Source organism: Falco naumanni, chromosome 2 (genome assembly GCF_017639655.2).
Source record: "Falco naumanni isolate bFalNau1 chromosome 2, bFalNau1.pat, whole genome shotgun sequence".
Classification (NCBI taxonomy): domain Eukaryota; kingdom Metazoa; phylum Chordata; class Aves; order Falconiformes; family Falconidae; genus Falco; species Falco naumanni.
This window is the reverse complement of record NC_054055.1, coordinates 1779863-1796739: the sequence shown is the minus strand read 5'-3', so window position 1 is coordinate 1796739 and position 16877 is coordinate 1779863.

The following is a 16877-nucleotide window of genomic DNA, read 5'->3' as shown; positions in this document are numbered from 1 at the left end:
GGCGAACGGGGGCCGATGGGAAATGTAGTCCTTCCGGTGCCCGGACACGCCGCCATCTTGGGGAGGCTTCCCGCTGCTACCGCTGTCAGTGCCCGGGCAGGCTGCTGTGAACGCCTACAGCCGGCATTGAAAAAGGCGGTGAAAGAGATATGTCATGGGTGCAGGAGTTAGCAGCATGATAATTCAGCCCGATTTTCTACCTGGAGCCTTGCTGTGGTGGGAAAGAGGCCCTTCCCTCACAGTACTGCGGCCGGCCAGCCCCGGTGTGAGGGGAGCGCAGCCGGCGGGCTAGCAGGAGGTGAGGGGAGCAGCAGAGCCCCTCTCTAACAGGTTGCTTCTGTAATTTAAACCTTGGGGGTTTTAAGGTATTCACTAATGAAGGAAACTCCCGTCGGGAAAAAGGTGTGAAAATTCACATACAGGCTATTTGGTTATTTCCAGGGAAACATCAGGGATCTTCGCCGCCAGAGAATACTGTATCCAGTAATTTGCTGCTTTATTCAAATTTTAACAGTAACTGTTAACAATGTATAGTTAACTGTAGATACAGACAATAGCTAACTAAACCTAAAGGTATTGCAGGTCTTCCCTACAGTGTGTACAGCATCTCGAGCAACAGGGCTGTGGTCCTTGCTGAAAGACAAATGATTCAGTAAATAGGACAGTTGCAGTTCCAGGACAGATCTTCTGTGGGTTTATTTTTTCTCCTATGATGCAATCATCACCTCTACAGTGTGGGCACTGGGTTAAATTAGTAACAGCTTGAAACTCTCACTTGAAATTCTCGCTTGAAACTTCTGTGGTAGCCAAAAATGGGGAAAGCAGCGATTTTTAGAATGATTTAGGGATTGTAGGGGATTACAGGGGTTTGGTTGTGACATTTCGATTAGAAATAATAATAATAATGGGAGGAAGTGATGCATGAAAATACCTGGACGCTAGTGGGTAAATATAGTCTCTTTGGGAAGAGTCAGCAAAGGGAGGTCCTGCCTTGCAGACCTCCCAGAAGGGAGCCAGAAGATACAGGGATAAGGACAAAAAAGGTTGAGATAAGCTGCTTGGCTTTTTGTAAGGCTTCTCTTGGAAAACCTTGCCAGAGGCTTTACAGAAATGAAGCAACTATGGGCGAAGGCAGGGGCATTGCACAGCTTTGCTCCTTACATGGATGCTGCAGGGAACTGTGCAACAAAAGAAGAAATTAAATGTTAGAATTATTGGAGAGAAAAAAAAAAGAAGAAAAAAGAGACAATCATTTCATGGGTCTGTAAATAATTCCGTGGTGTGCCCACTGGGTACATCTGGTCCTCTTTCTCCAAAAGTGTGAAGGAGACCTGGGAGAGGGGCAGAGCAGGGCAGCAGAGAAGCTGACCAGTTCGGGAGCACTTCTCTGTGAAGTAAACTGTGCAGGTTGGGACTCAACCTGGGAAAGATAAAATGTGGTCAAGATCTACCAACCCACAGAAGCTTCAGGAGGGTGGGCAGGGTGTGACTGTTCATAGTCCTCCCGCAAAGGGCAGGTGAAGGCAGTGGGAGGGTGGGTGTTTGCTGCAAACAGGTTTGTTGTATTTTGTTTCCTTTGGGGTTTTGGCTACAGAAAGAAACTCTGGACTAGATTACTTCTGAACCAGCACGGCTGCTCTCTTGTTTGTAGGTAGCTGACAGTAGCGGATTGCAGGTTAGGGCCAATGTTCAAAATTAGACAGTTGATGGCCCCGATTGCCCCACCAAGAGGCATTGCCACAGGCTGGTCTGCCTGGCAGCCATCTCCCACACTGCCTCCATTTCGGGCTGGGCTGCTCAAGTTGTGTGAAGTTGATGAGCAAAGAGCAGGTCCCCATAAATGTGCCAGGCAGCAATTAGCATCACTCTGGGAACAGCAAGGTGGAGAAGGCACCTCTGCTCTGGAGCTGGTACCAACCACTGAAGGGAGGACAGAGCGGAGTGGGACCTCTGCTACCCACTCTGAATCCATCTAGGAGCATGGGTGAGGCTGTCTGACATGGCCCAGCCCTCATCCAGCTGTTTAAGCTCTCTCCCAAACAGGGTCACCACATCTCAACACCTCTTGAGGTTTGGCCCATGTCACCTCCTGGGCCATACCCCACCGGGGCCCCGTTAACAGTGTCACTGTACCAATGATGGTGTGTTGGGGCCTGTGATTTTTTTGGCACTGCTTTGCTGCCTTGTTAAGGTGTAGGCAGGCAAACTATGCAAGAAATACCAGTATGACCAGTACAGCGCTGGTAAAACACCTCTCCTTCAAACACCCACCCCAGCACGGCCCATGGGGAGCAGCGGGGAATCGGCTGTGCCTGGAGGAGCCAGCTCTCCTCTTCGCCTTGCCAGGGAAAGGCCTGGTTTGCCACTAGATGTCAGTGCAGACAGTTTCCACGGAGGGAAAGCTTCGTGTCTCTCCTCTCCTCCCTCTTCCCTCTCCCCCAGGGATTCATTTGTCCAGGATTTGAGGGATGGCAGAGCACCGATGAGACAGAGCCTGTCCGGAGCAGCTCACAGTCTACTTTGCAAGGACAGCTGCTGCCAGTGAGGGATTTGTGTCCTCTCTTGTCCCTTTCTCTCACTTCTGTGTGTCCAGCCATCATGACCTTGCCTTGACCAACTCCTTCCCCTCTCTCTGGGCCTGTCCAACCTTGGCTGTCCTACACCTACCACCCTGCCACCTCTCTCCCCTCCCTCTGCAGAGAGCTGTGGTCTCTTCAGAGAGAAGGGACATAGCAGGACATGCTGTCCCTCACCCCCACTCCCCTTTCCTGCTCTGATTGTGCCTGCTGTCCTCTGCTTCCACTCTCTTCCCTCTCTCTCTGGCTGCCAAAACACACCGACCTCAGCAAGCTCTGGTGGCCCCATCCTTCTCTCTCTTTTCATCTTCGTGCTCCTCAAGTGTCAGTTACTGTCCACGGACCCCAGCAGTACTGTTCTCAACAGGCGCTTCCTCTTGGCCAAAATTAAGAGCCACAGCTCCATCGATCTCCCAGTCTCTGCCCCGGGGACTGGGGCTGTGGCGGACTGGAGCCAGGTTGACCACGGATGGATCTGAGGGGCACTGAGGGTGCAGGGCTTAGACCGGGCTGATTTAGCGTGGACAGAAATACCTGCTTAGGCACTCTGTGAGCTCCTCTAGTCTTCTCCATCTGCATCCCTGGACACAGTGGACAAAACCAGCTCATTGTTCAGGTGGCAGAAGAGGTGCTGGTCTCTTCCCAGTGCTATATAAATCTCTGCTGACACTTCCTCCAAGCCTGTATCTGCAACAAATTGGCCTAGGTGTAAGGCACCCTAACTTCTGTCCTCCCATCTTCAGGTTGCTCCTCACCGTGCTTTCGGAACTGACCCCTCAGGGGATCCCACTAAGTCTTATCCTCCAGAAGAGCTGGGGCCGTTGGGCTGCATGGAGCTGTGGCAGAGCTGCAAGGGACTTCAGGAGGAATCCCAGAACTTAAAGCAGGTAGGATAAGGTGACGGGCTAGCCACCTTATGAGGAGATACTAAAGCCAACAGGCCAGAGATATGCCCCAAGCATCCCTAATCCATCTGGACCATAGGTCTGAGCGGCACAGCATTTCTGCACTGGACACAAACGCGCACAAGTGCATGTGTGACCTTTCCCTAGCCCATCACTGTGACACAAGATGAGCAGGAGAAGTCTCAGTTCCGAGGACAGCTTTCATTTTCTCTTCCAGCATGATGCAGTATCGCATTTTCCCTGGCAGCAAAGAGGCTTAGAGCTCTCCTCTTTCCTCCCTCACCCCTTGCGCCTTCCTCCCCCTCCTCCTTGTCCCATCCCACAATTTCTGGAGCCCGGCTGTCAACCAGCTCCCAGAAACGATCCAACACAAACACATATATTTTAGAGGAGGTTATTTAAAGCCCTGCTCGTTTCCCTGCTCCAGCCCAGCTCCACAGCAGCCTGTGAGCACCAAGGAGAGGGCAGCAAATTACAGCAGGGGGGATGGGGCCAGGCAGGAACGTTTTCCTCAGAAGACCACAAAGGTGGTCAGGTTCGGGGTGGCACTTTGGGAACCCATGGTCCCAGCACTATGGCAAGTTGAGGGGACATCTGTGTTTGAGGTCCTCACCCCAGGGTAACGCCAAACTATCAGATGCTGGCTTTGGAGAAATGGCCAGGAGCTGAGGATGTCTGTGCAGGGATCCAAGCCCAAGACCCTCCTGATCAAGGCTGCAAATAATTTTTAAGGAAAGACTCTCCTAACCTGCACAAAACCCACTCTGTTTGCTGCTTTCCAGCTTGGGACCACAGTACTGCCAGAGCAGGAAGTATCTGCCCAAGATCATTGTGGGGTTTTTTTGAGGCTGAGTTTACCCAGGAGAGACTCAACCAATGTATTTCTGGATCATACGAAGACAGGGAAAGACACAACATTAGCAAAAAGCCTGGCCCTGACGTGCATTGCCTTTTGCATGCCCTATTAAGGAGAAACTATGTGTTGTGTCAGCATTTCGGGGTCAGCATCGACAACCGGAGCCAGGGTCAAGCTGCACCCTGGCACAAAGCAGGGGCCTCAGTGGTGTTAGGCAGCAAGGGAATGTCCCCTCTCCCCCCTAGACATGGCCCAGCTAAGCCAGTGGGCTCCAAGCTGCCTCCACAGCCAGGAACATTTCAGTCCCTTCCACAAATAGCAACGTGGGATTCCTCCCTCAGCTCTGGCTGTGCCCAGCTGCAGCCTGACCCAGCCTGTACGGCTCCCAGAGATACGTGGTGATGCTCTGAGATGCTGTTTGCAGCCAAATGGGGATGAGTTCATTTTCACTTTATCCCTGCCAAAATGGAGACCAGCAACATCTCGAAAAAGCTGTGATGTGCCCACACCCCTCATCTCTGAGAGCTCAAGTCTGGTCCAGCTGTTTCGAAGGGTCCTGGTGGCTTCCCAGCCCCCAGTGGGGCCAGTCGGTGGCTTGGATCTGCAGAATGCCTGGGACTATATGTAAACCCTGTGATGGGGGTGGCTGTCACTCAGATTTCTGGGGCCAGACAGTAGGGGAAGGGGTGTCCCCCTTGAGGATTGCAGCCCCACTGTCCCCCACTTCCCCACCACCAGCCATGAGAGGCCAGGAGCTGCCTCACGGCTGGGAATGGAGCATGTCCAATGAATGCTCTCTGTCCTCAAGGCCCAGGAGGATGGAAAACCCCTTGGGGTTGCTGCAGCAAAAGCAAAAGGTCCCCAGCTGCATCCCCAGAGCATCCTCCCTGGCTTCCTCATCCTCTGAGCACCAGGCAGTCCCCTGGGATAAACAGGGGTGGCCAGGAATGTGCCAGTGGTGCCACTTCTGTTGCAGAGCCTGGCCTCACTCCACTGCCCAGCACCTGGGGTTAGTCCCTGTAGGCTGCCACAACGATGGATGCCACCAGCTACAGCTTCGATCATGACCCTCCACCTAGCTCCCTGGCACAGGGTGGGCATCCTTGACATCCCACCTGCCCCCAGTTGGCATTAAAAACCCTGCTGCTGCTCCCACTCTGGCATGCAGCGCTTGGATCTCCTCTTGCAAAATCCTCTTGCTTGGATCTGCACTTCAAAATGGGTTCCCTTTCACAGCCATGAGGAGCAGCAAAAGCAGGGGATGCACGGGAGGGATATTACCCCCAGATGTGGGATTTGGCAGCACCAGGGACCCCCTTTGTGCCCCTGCTGAGGTCCCCTTGCAGGTGCCGGGGGTTAGCGGCAGGTTTCCTCGCTGTGGGGGATGCTGGCTTGGAGCAGGTTCGGGAATCGGGAGCTGGCCTGCCTCCCCCCAGCTCCTTTCATTGCCCAGACAGCAACATGGTTTATGGCAGCCGAAGGCCATTGCACAGGCTCAATTAAGCCGGCATCCCAGCGTTTTCTCCCCGGGAACCTGGCTCCTGTTCAGAGCATCCGGGAGGGGCTGGCAGCCCTTCACAGTGAAGGGGCCAGGACAGCCAGCGGCTTTCCTGGCTTGTAGGCATGCTGGATTTTGGGATACCCGGTGCTTTCTGCGCGTGATGGTAAAGTGTTACATCAGGAGCAAATGTCCTGCCTGGGAAGGTCCCCAACTGCCACTGCTGGTGCTTTCACATGGCAAAATAACGCCGGCACTGCAGGGAGATCCTGCAGGCACCCAGGGACCATGCTGGCTCTGCAAAGGAAGAAAGCATCAGGGAACAGCCTCAGGGTCATCAAAACTGCCCCCAGACACATCAGTACAGGCAGAAACACAGGGCCTGCTCCTTCCCGCTGTGCCAAGACAGCCATCCCCCAGTGACACCGGGCAGCTGTGGCCCGGTGCAGCCTCTTCCACCTGCGCTCACAAAGCAAGATGCAAACTGAATTTCGAGAGGAGAGAGGTGAGGTAAAATCTCATCCCTGTAATCCCTTGAGCTCAGATGGGTGTGGGATTTTGGGTTACAAACTGTGTCCCTGCCCAGACCATCCCCTGTCACCTCTGGATATGCCTGAGCAGTTCAGAAACCTCCCTTGCAGGAGCCTGTTTCTTGATTTCTCTCCCTCTGAAAACAAGCCGTGGCACAGTCCTTGGGGCCATGCTATGGGGGGATTTCGACAGCCTCAGCAGAGGCCTTGTCTCCATCCACGGCAGACCCTGAAAGAGCCCCCTGAGAGTGTGTTCCTCACTATGGACTCTCTTCTGAGCTCTGGCTCTGAGGGTGCACCTCCTTCCCCCAAAAGCTTTTTGGGGTGTAGGAGGCATGTCACTCCTGCCTCTAAAAATATTCCTTTCACAGTAGATGGGCTTTTCTCCTTGCAGCTGGGGGCAGCAGGAGATGGAGCTGGTGCTAAAGGAAAGGCGGGGGCTGCTCAGAGGGAGCTGTCTGGATGTAAATCTACTGACTGAGGCTGTTAGATGGTTTCTAACAGATGGGCTCCCCAGGGCTGGCTGTTCCCAGCACGATGGTGTACTAAAGCCCCATGTTGTTGGGACAGAGACTCCTGGACCTGCGATACTGGACTAAAAGGCCAGCACAGGGGTCACCGGACCCCAGTCACCTGCAGGCCTGAGGAACAGCAAGGAGGAGCTGTGGAGGACCAAGATCACTTCTGCAAGGAAACAGCTGCCCCCAGCAGCAAGAAAGGTGATGATCACTATTACAGAAATAACTAAATTGTATAAAGGAGGAGAAAAAAACCCACACTTACACCAGTCAGCTCCCAACCACACTTCTCAGTAGCGAGGAAGCTCTCCTGCAGTGGGGTGGTCCCAGGGGTGAACATCTGCTGTGGGAAATGTTCACAGAGCAGAAACCCCAGCCCAAGCTAAGGCCCTGCTGCAGGCTGGGAGCTACATCACGGCAGCCCAGTGCTGCCAGGACCAGAGGAGGGAGCAGGATCACACACAGAAGCAGCCCAGGGCAGAAGCTCTCTTCACGTCTCTAATGGAGGCTGCTGAGCAACCTCCTCGTGGAGTGTTTCACTGTAAAAGAAGCCATTGCCCTGAATCAGAGTAATTTGAGCATGAGCAATCCAAAATACCTACTCGGACGAGTATCTGTTCAGACATCATTCAGACTTGTTTCTGTCAGTTCTGCCCAGCCAGGATGAGAGCCAGGCGACAAGACAGGGCACAAGACCTTGTGTCTGTAGGATACTGCTGTGTCCTGTGAGGATCCCAGAAGTGGGCCGTGGTCGTCATCAGGGTCCCAAAAGTGGGCCATCCTGCCTGTCCCCCACTCCTGAGAGCCTAACCCCCATCCAAAGCTCTCAGGCCCTGCTGTGACACTAAGAAACAAGACCAAGGTCAATGCTCGAAGTTAAGCCCATGTTGCACCATCTTTTTGTACAGGAGCTGGAGACCTAGAGAAGAAAAACATCCAAATCACCATCCCTACAAGCAGCAATTTCACCAGAGGCACCACAGAGCTCATGCATTTTCCCAGCAAGTAACTGTGGAAAATGAAACCCAGGGTAGAGATGGACAAGATGAGACAGTTTGCATTAAATGAATGGAGACCAGTCCTGGAAAGTAATTCAAGTAGAGGTATGATGAATTGCAAGCAGCAGTTGTAAAGCGTTTGTAGTCTGACTCAGATGGGAGTTTTATTGCAAGAGCTGGAGTATTATAGTTGATTGCTGCAGTTGGAGCAGCTGCTACTGTTCGAGTTGAATTGCCATGTCTGTTATAAATCCCCTCACCGAGTTACTCACAACTCTTTGGCAGCTCTGGAAAAGTTCCTGAGAAATGTGTTCTGCCCCCATGGAGCCGGTTGCCTTATGGGGAGCCCAAGTCTGGCGAGCCCCTTCCTGCGTGGAGCAGCCCGAGGAAGCCATCAGAACGGGGTGAGATGGAGTGGAAGCACAGCCAGAAGGACTGGGAGTCAGGGCCGCGTTTACAGGCCTTTTGTAAACATTTCACGGGCAGGGGGATTTTCTGTTTCTTGGCCTGGCAAGAACATGGGGGACTAAGTGCAGCAAACCTTCCAGCAGCTGTGGAAGGCGGCGTGATCCTGCAGGACAGGGAGGGGAAAGGGCACCGTGGTTCCAGGCAGAGAAAGCATTCAGCTGCCCCCATCCTGTCTCCTTCCCTGCAGCTGGCTAAAGGAATCCCAGAGCAGGACTGAAACTGTAGCAGAAGCAGCTAAAGACGAGTAACTCTGCTTTAGTGAAATGGGGCTCTGGAAACATGGGTGTGAATCTCCAGGAGGAGACTTGCACACATGTGAGAATGTGGTTAAAGCTTTTGAGTCACAGGGCTTTAAAATCAACACCCCTAAACTTATAAATGGCCAAACATAGAAGTTCTGCACCAGAAATTCTCTGGACTTAGTGCACAAATTGCAGCAATCACCAAGCCATTACTGAAGCACGGAAGTCTGCCCCACCAGCCTGACTCCATGATAATCCTGGCCCATTACCTCCATTAAATCTGATAAATTGTTGGCAGCATTTTAGTGGCTGTTCACAAATGGGTCCCTCACTCTTTACACTTTCCTTTCGGCATCTGCCCTGGTAAACGAGATTTTTCTTCACTGCTTGGATTCACTTAAAGGATTTAAGCACATTAGTAAATAATTTATACTTCCTTTAAAAACAAGAAATGAAATAAGGACAATCGGTGTGCTATTTAGCTGGAAACTGCTCGGCTCTTTACTATTTAATGAACCGACTGGCTGCTAACAGAGGTCATTCCAGCAGCTCACACCCTGGCCCTACAGCTCTGTGCAAGGTATGTAAATTGAAACTTTAATGGGCATTTCAAAGAGCAGTTTGCCCTGGTAGTATCACTTGAAACCCATCAGCTTAAGTAAGTGATTCTTAATTGGCTTTCAAGCTCCAGGAAATAAGCAGAGGGTAGGAGGTGGCCGTTGTGGTCAGTCTGTCCGTGTGTCCCCCAGTACCACATTTTATGATGATTCATGGGTGCATCTGTATCAGATGCAGTGAGATAAGGCTGGTCGCAAAGGCCATTACCAGCTCTTCCATGCACTCCATAAGATGGCAGCTCATGCTTTAACCACTTGCCATGGTTACATGACACAGGAGGATGTGGAGAGCCCAGGATTGCTCCGGACTGTTGAGATGGACGTAGGTGTGCATGCTCAGAGCACGCACTCACTCAGGATGGGGAGAAAACAGGGGAAAAGGGTTTGCTTTTGCTCCTCTGGCCAGCAAGCGAGGAACACCACAGGTGCTCCAAGCCCGAGGCTGGCACGGATCCCGCAGGAGGCATTTTTGCTGCTTTATATTGAGCGGGAAAGCACCGTAGTGCCAAGTTTCAGATCCCTCTGTTCCTGCCACTGCTTTTTGCCCTAACGCATGGCAACACATGGTGCTGGAGTGCTGGGGCTGCTGTAACGAGGGGCATTCACACCTCATTAGCTCACCTGGACAAAGCCTCCTGACCCGATGGTGATCTCAGCTGCGGCAGTGTCAAGCGAGGAGGGCTCTCCCTGCTGCGGCTGTGTTTCTCCTACTTCCTCTTCATGTGGCTTTCAATTTTCTGCTGGGAGAGCTGGTCCTCGAGGGAAGTAATACTAATGCCCCAAAGCACAGCATGAAAAAACACAGCCTGAAACCTCAATGTGCTGCTACCTACAGTCCTACGCTCCTTTCTCTGCTAGGTAATAAGATGATTAAAAGCAGTAATTATAGCAGGAGAAACACAGCACCAGAAAATTACATCCTTTTTATATTTTTCACAAAGATGTCGTGCTGCATTGGAGACTAACTGCAGAGGAGCTTTTCCTCCTGCCAGCAAACATTTCCCAACAGTCCAGAGGCTCAAACATTGTGGTGGGATCCCTGGGCTTTTTTTGCACGTGGGCGGAGGAGAATGTCTGGCTGTGATGCACTTGTGGGCACGCGGGACTTTCTCCCCAGAACTCAAGAGCAGTGGCATGTGCTTTCCACACCTACGTGGTGCACTTGTATCCCCCTATAATGGAAACATCCCTTATTCACTGTTGTGAAACAGGACAGGCAAGAGAAAAGCATGCACGGAGTGCAGTGGTTCAGTAGAGGAGAGGACACAGATGCCTTATCCACTGCACCAGTGTTTTGTTCCTCACACCTCCCCACATGCACCCCATCACCGACTGTGATCAGCTTAGCCCGTGTTACTCCCCTTTTCTCCCAAATGGGAGTCATGCTTCTGTTGTTCCTAAGCTCCAGCAGCCATACGGCCTAACACAAATCCCTGACTCTTCTCTTCTTCACCCAAAGTTTGGGAAACAGTGCATAAGAGCACAGGTTTAAAAATACTTTTAAAATACCTTCCCCTGCCCATGCTTTTGGTAATGGAAAATGTCAGCACTGGCCCCAGCTCCAACGGGAGAATCGCAGGACACCCGCTGACATCCCACGCTGGAGCTGCGTCATTTGGGGATGATCACGAGCCCGCCCCAGTTCTAGGCTCAGCATGTGGCACTGGCAAGCAGAGCCTTGGCAGGCGGCTCAGGGGCACCCGTGCCAATGTGCACACTGAGCACTAAATCCCATTGCTACGGCAGGCATCAGATGGGAGCACGAATATCAGGTTTCCAGTGGTTTAACTGGCCTCTTTTATTTCTCTTTTTAGTGTAAAGCAAAGCAGTCAGCACAGTTCGGCAGAGCCGCTTCTCCAAGGAGCACCAGTCCATAGGCTTTCTCCACCTGGCTTGCTCCTGCATAGCTGCCTCTGGTGACATTCACGCAACCCCAGCTGTGGCCGTGACCAAACAGTCACTGTGGACCCGTCAGCGCCGCTATAGGTGCTATAGGGCCGGTTCCAATCATTTCCTTCCTTACCTGCTGCGGTGCAGCCCTCCGCAGGCAGCCAAATGCAGCCAATATCTCCTACAGCACTGTCAGGCCAGGGCTGCAGATCAGCACCACGTCACACTCACACCCATGCACTCCTTGCTGGCCACAGGCTCATGAAAACAGTCCTTATTTTCCCACTACTACTGTCGAGTGACAAAGCCCTGAATAAAACTACAGCCATATCAACAGCCTGTGTATAATGAGGCTATCAAACACCAGACACTGAGGCTGGGTGACATTAAGTTGGCCATACTCAAACAATTTAACTGCCAGTTCTGTCTCTCTATAAACATGCAACACCTACGCTCAATGCTGTCCTCATCTCTGGAGAAGGCAGGCAGCTGCCTTCCAGAGGACATGCTGCTCAAGAATGTGAAATCTGTTATGCTGCAGTGCTAAAGATTTGGTTTTGTTTTTTTTTTTTTTTACGGTAGATTTGGAAGATGTAGGATTTTCCCTGCTCAGGAGAATGAAAGGAGCTAATCGCAGCCCGACTGCAATATGGCGAATGAAAACAAAGCTGATGGTGAAAGATTCCACGTGGGGAACAGTAACGTGCAAGGCCCAAAAGGGCCAGAAATTAGCAGCGTTTGCTCTGTCTCTGAGACACAGCACTTCTCTGCGGAGCCATCCATCTCGGGGGGCGACACTCTCAAAACATTTAATTAAGAGAACTAGAGGCAAGTACTGGTGAAGTGATCGAATAAGGCTGCAGCAGGAGTCGGTAGGACAGGTCTCAATGCCCAGACCCTCAGTCCCGGATCTTCGCCTCGAAAGATTTCAGCTGTGTCGCCTCCTTGTTTGGGTTAGGGGAAGCTAAACTACTTTGCAATGCAGAGAATGAAGATGAAGGCATCAAAGAGGCAGCATCCTTATTTGTAATCAAACACCAGGGCTCCTCGGGGAGGCTTTCTGATCCAGCACTGGCTGACCTCCATCCTGCAGTTCCTTCTAATGGCCATTGGCAAGAGGACAGACAGAGTACTAATGGGGTAAAACACTCTCTGGAGGTCCCATCACCAGCTGAGTCTCAGGGTCCAAGCCCATCCTTCACAATATGTACATCTGATCTTTGTAACGGATGGTTTGCCAGGCTGCTGGCTGAGTGAAAACCCTGGGTCAGCCAGCCGCGGCGGGCAGGAACACGTCAGGGCGCGGTGGGGCCGCAGCAGAGTGGGAACTGTGCATGAGCAGCGGGGCAATAACCTGGGTCTTGCCTTGCCCTGCCCCCGCAGGCAGTTCTCCACCCCCGAGAAACAGCAAGAGAGCAGAAGTGATAAAATGGCTCTTAGTCTAAGCACAAGGTTATTTTCTAGGACATTAACTGCAGCCCTCAGAAGCCAGCTTGCAAGAGACCCATGAAGAGCAAAAAGACACCTGACCAGAATGCAAAAGCAGAGCTGCCAACTTAACACCTTTGTGTGTGTGTGTGGTTCAAAAATAGCTTTACAGAAAGGGTGAGCTCACACCGGTGTTAGCAGTTTGAGTGGCTATTTGCTTTGCAAAACAAGCAGTTTCAGCAAAAATATCAAATGACTGTCATCCAGAAAGCTCTTATTTTCAGTATCTCAGCTATTCACATCTCTAAATAAAACATTCAAGCTGCAATACAACACAACCGTTTTGCAGGGGCTAATAAATAAATGAAAAGTCTTTACCAAGCCCGCTTTTCTGCAGGAATAATACCCCTAACATCCTAGAATTATCTCCATCTATGTCTGGCTACGACTTCAGATCAATAAATTGTCTCCTCATCCTCGGATTAGCTCAGTCAGATAATTTCAAAAGCAGCGGCAGCAGTTCCCTGCTATTAGTCATAACAGCTCTGCCAGCTGAATTAACATGAGATCCCCCTTGTTATCCGAGAACAAATCACACTCTGCCAGTGTCCTTGGGTAATAATTTGCACTGACCTCAACAACAATCTGCAGCAGTCTGAGCATCAGGTGTGATGCGGGTTTCCCTTCCAGGAACATTAACTGCCTGGCATTTAGCCTTCTCACACCCAGCGTGGCGCCTCTCGCAAGAGCTGGGATGTGGTAACGTCACTTGAGGGAAGCAGCGCTGATTTATGGTGCAGGGAGACCTGGCCTTGTGAAGCCAACGGCAATCAAAAGCCAACTAGCATGAGACATTCACAAGATGAAGGCTGGGTTAAAGGAGATCACAGCAGTAGAATTACCGATGCACTTCTTGGTCCAGCCAGCCCTCTCCTCTGCTGCAATCCCTCAAATGTCACTCGGGGCGAAGAATTCAGCACTCCCCCTTCCAGTCCTACAACCATGCAGCTCCTGGGGCTGCCTTCTGCATTGTAGTGTGTTTCCACTTGAGATGTCTGCGGGCTTTTCACTAGGGGGGTGCCCAAACATGGCATTTCTGTTCTGCTCACAAGTCTAACATGTCAAAAATACATATTTAGAAAGTTTAATATTTGGAATTAAATTTCTGTTAAAACTCTGGCAGAACCCCCCACCTGTTTCACAACAACAGGAGGCAGATGCCGTGAATCCTGGATGCCGTGACCCAAAAGAGGGTCCCCGTTACCAGCAGGGAAGCCCAATAAGGCATCGAGGGCTTCTTCGCTCTGCACACGGCTGGTCCTCGTCTCTGCGTGGTGTTCGTGGGCTTCCAGCTCCACACAGCTGCCTGCTTCTTGACCCTGGTGGGAAGGTCTGTCTTCAGTGGAAACCTGGGAGTCCCCAAGGGGACAGCAGGAGGACTCAGCGGTTTGCGAGCCTCAAAACCCCGTGGGGGGACAACACTTTCCAGCAATGCTCACCAGGACTTGGCGTAGTCCTCTCCCAAGCTTCCACACAACTGTCTGAAGCAGTAAAGTGTTCTGGTTTATCTACTGCTACAAATCTTTAAAAGGTTTTGCCAAACCAGCATTTCCTAATGAAATCTACTTCGTTAGAAAAAAAAATGTTAATGGTTTTCCCAGTTTGCCTTCTCATTTCAGAAACAAGACACATCCCAGCGTCCACCAAGACAAAGCTGAACCAGCCCCAGTTTGTTTCTGCTGAACCAGCTACAACCAGCAGCACAGAACTCACAGCAGCTTTCCCTTGCCACGCTGCTGCAAGGGAACGTGCGACACTGGATTTGACACATCAGAGTGACACAGGCAGATAACCCCCAGCCCGCTGGGACAAAACTGAACCTGCTGAAGCATTCTGGACACAGCTGAGCTGGCAGAGGGAGTTTATCTGGACCAGCGCTCCACAGGGCCATGGCATTCCCGGATTAGCACAAGGTGCCCTAAAGCTGGATTCGCTCTGTCACCGAACCATGACCTCAGAAAGCCTCCTGCCACTTTCATGTCTTAACAAGTGATTATTATCTGGCTTAGTCTCAGCTCTGCTGGCTCAAGCACCCCAAGAGGTGCATTCAGATCCTTGCACTGAAGTTCCTGGGAAGTTCAAGCACTCACTGCTTCCCTTTCTTTCAAAGCTCTGCCAAAAGAAGCTTCCCTCTGCAGGGTCTTTCTCTTCTGGCATCCACACACGTTCTTCAGCCACAGTTCCCTCTTTGCCTCTTCTCTTGCTGCCACCTAGAGCACCTCTTCCTCCTTTTTAAGGAGCAGCAATAATTTCTGTCATCTAATTCCCGAGAAAAATGCCAACTCCTCTGTTTTAAAATCAGCTCTGCTCATTCCACAAGCAACACCTGCAGCAATAAACCAAGGGAGCATAAACAGGAAAAACACACAATACAACGGATCATACCTCACTTGTCAGAAACCAAGATAGCTTTGTGAAGGAGGACAGGGAATTAATACAGGAATTTATAGGGTTTTTTTTTTATATCTTGTAACCTTACTTTTGAAGGGTCAGCTGCTGACGTCTCTTCATGCAAGTTTACTCAGCAAGTTAATCCGAGGTTGCTGTGTTTTCTGTCCACACCTGATGCCTGCAGACAGGGTGCCCTCACTTCACCATGCTTCTTCACTAAGCAGGAAGGAGGCCCCAGTCTTACAGAAATTAATTAGTGCAGTAACATGCCTGGGACACAGAGGTGAAGCTGAGTTTGGCCCACTTTGCAGGATTCAGCTGAGTAAAAAAGACAAATAGCTGTGCTATGGGATTTAAAAAAGCTGCTGTCAGCATTCCCAATGCAACCAGACCTGGAAATTCATTCGCCTTTCAACAAACAATGGAAAAAGGAGAAGCAATTACAACAGACAAAACTAATTACACCAGAACAGAAGCATACCTCACAGCAATTGCTCTTGAATCTGCATTAGAAAAGAAAAATCTAAACCAAAAAGCATTCCATTAAAAAAAGCTAAGAATTTTGGAGCTCAGTAAGACCGATTTCAAAACAGAAGGGTACTTCATCATGCAGCTTGATAATGCACAATTTATCTTTCTTTTAATCTTTTATTTTCTCAGTCATTTATCTTTGTAAAGATAAGTCTTCAGTGGATGCTGGCACTGTTCTGCGAACAGGACACAGGGGCACAGGGAGTTTGTTCAGGGAGGTTACCATTGGAGCGGGGAGCAGAAATGAGCTCCCAGCTCCTCAATCCAATGTTTAATGTAACTGTCTCTTCCCTGACCAGGCCCATTTCACATCCATCTCACTAATGCCACGACCACGTCTGTGTTGACTGGTAACGCTGCTCTCTCAGCCCGACCTCTTCTTCCAAAGCATCGCGTTAATTTTGGTTTTGTCCTCACTACAAATCCAGCATGCAATGCCAAATAGCATGTTCTTGTGCCGTCAAATCCCATGGGTCGAATCGTAGCCGCATATTTAGTGAGGCGTTCTCAGCTGCGACACCCCACGTGGGTGTACTGGGGACCCAAGCCTGACTCTCGGCCTCCACAGCACACTCCCTCTCCGTAAGCACTCAGAAGGGGACCCAGAGTTTTCTCCCTCTCTGGCCCCCTACGCTGCCGGTTTTTACACCCAAGCACATTTTTGGTGTGATGTATTTAGGTGCAAGAACTGCAGCAGCTGGGGAAACCATCTGTGGAGCTCAGCCTGCAGATTCCAGGTTGAATAGCTTCTACTTTCATAGCGAAGACGAAGCACTAAAAAGGCAAGCTGAACCACGTCTCCTGTCCTTCACAGCAAATACTGGATGACCCGGGAGAATACTTAAGAGATATTCACAGGGTTACGTTTTTGTTGGGTGGAATGATGTAAGAGAATCCAAATCCTTCTGCAAAGTCCATTTAATCCTTGGCCACTGCCCAGGTTGTCAAGGAGCAGTGACAGTTTTTGTGCGAGGCAATGCCTGCTCAGTAAGGCTAGATGGAGATCGCCAGGCCCGTTTCCTCCACCACGCCTTCCTCAGCTACCAGCTGTGAAATTCAGAAGACAGCAAAAGAGGGTTTTAAACAAAGTGGCGGAAGAACCGCTGCTTAACACATCCGAGACAGGCCAAGAGGCAGGAAAATTGATGGCAGGGAGCAAACCTGAAATGGGAAGAGGAGGAGGAATGATACTGGGCTGCAGGCTGATCTGGCAGACACCACCCCGTGCCTCATTCAGTTGGTGATGCGATCTGGACTCGGGATTTGAAAGCCTCCACCAGCTGCTTCCAATGCACAAAGCAGCAAGTCTATAGTATGTGTCCTTTTTCCAAAGCGCTTTTGGGACCAGAAACAAGCCCATGTCAGCACA